The sequence below is a fragment of the Suricata suricatta genome, chromosome 13, assembly GCF_006229205.1.
Source record: "Suricata suricatta isolate VVHF042 chromosome 13, meerkat_22Aug2017_6uvM2_HiC, whole genome shotgun sequence".
NCBI classification, from domain to species: Eukaryota; Metazoa; Chordata; class Mammalia; order Carnivora; family Herpestidae; genus Suricata; species Suricata suricatta.
Window position 1 is genome coordinate 84,074,074 of NC_043712.1, and position 1,596 is coordinate 84,075,669.

At 60.8% G+C, this 1,596-nt stretch overlaps 1 protein-coding gene across 1 annotated transcript in view; it reads right to left on the reverse strand.

Moving 5' to 3' along the window:
- GLIS3 (GLIS family zinc finger 3) overlaps positions 1 to 1,596 on the reverse strand; it is a 430,817-nt gene that overhangs the window by 428,065 nt on the left and 1,156 nt on the right. The gene's annotated exons all lie outside the window — the stretch shown is intronic.

Here is a 1,596-nt window from a genome sequence, read left to right on the forward strand (position 1 = left end):
CCGTGAATCCTAGGAGCAACAATGAAGACTTGAACCGTCAAAAGGAAAAGGGTTTCTAGAAAGTAGCTGGGAAAGAATGGTCCTCTACCCCGCCCCCCTCCTCAGAAGCAGGGGAGGGTCTAGTCCGGCTGCCACAGACAACTAATGAAAACTGTAGTGCATTTACACGTGACCCGTAAACATCAGCAAGTTCCCAGATGCAACAATAATGTAAACTATCACGCACTCCTGTCTCCACAGGGCAGGGAGCTTTCCACCAAACTTCATTTCAGGCAGATCCTTTTTCTGCAAACCTTTGCAGGGTGTACTTGTTCAACACAATACCAAGGAAGTAAAATCAGAGGAGGGAAAAGAGGAGAAATGGGATGATTTAAACCAAACAAATCCATTTTATAACAAAACAAACAAACAAACCCAAAAAGGCAGCTCCCCAGCTTAGTGTAAAAGAGGATGGTCTAATGGAGAACGCGACACAGGGGAAAGGGATGTCTGGCCAACTCCCAAGGCAGAAATCATGGCTCATCAAAGCTTTCAGTGGGGACACAGAGACTTCACATTTGTCTTGAGTTCATCTTCAAGGCAAGAAATGCTCTCTGCACTGGAAACTAGGAAACTGGAGTGTGTGTCCGGCATCCGTAGCAACTGGCTGTGAGCGGCTGGACAAAACCCTCAGTCTCCGCGTTTGGTTTCCTCTTCCATAGGTGACCCATCCATGGCCAAGGTCCCCCGCGGCAGCGTTCACGGTCTATACTTGATATTCCCCATCCCGTATCCCGACGGGCACTGGTCCGCTGGGGGGAGCTGCGGCACATCCCTCTCCCGCACACTCCAGCACCCCTCCCCCCACCCAGCCCGACCCAAACCCCGGGGAGACACCGAGGTTCTGGAAGTACGTGAGGAGAGGGTGCAGAGCCCTTTCCTCTGTAAAGGGGGCTTCAATTACAAGAGTCCAGTCCCAAGAGACTGTGCTCCCTGCGATTCCGGAAGTACCCTCCACCCCGGGTCCCGGCCCGGGTCTCGAAGCTCCGCGGATCGGATCGGGGCCTCGCAGACGCCCGGGAAGCCTGGCCGTGGGGTGCGGAACACGGAGCCGGGGCGGGGGGCTCCCCAGGCGGGAGGGAGGCTGGAGAGATCCGGAGAGGTGCTGGGGACCCGCGGGGCGGGGAGACGCGCCAGGCGCAGGGCCGGAGGAGGGCAGCCCACGGCTGACCCCGGCTCGGCCGGAGGTCCCAGGCCCGAGTCACTAGGCTCCCCCGAGCGGAGGGGCGGGTCTGAGGGCGGAGGCTCCAGGGACCGGCTGGGCTGCCGCTGCTGCTGCGACCCCGCCACCCTCCGGCCGCCTCTGCCCCTAAGCCTCGGCCCGGTCCTCGAGCTAGCGCAGCAAAACAAAACAAACTCGCGCTGGTTTCCTGTTGTGCAACCCAGTCCTGAGTAAGCCCGGCCGAGAGGGCGCCGCCGCTGGCCGGCGGCTGGGAGCCGGGCGGCGGGGACCCGCGCGCCGCCCTTCCCGGCCGAGCCGGGGCCCCGGGCAGCCGCGGGCTGGGCTCTCGTGGAACCGGCGTCCCAGCCCTGGGTCCTTCCGCTGCTTTCCTCCCA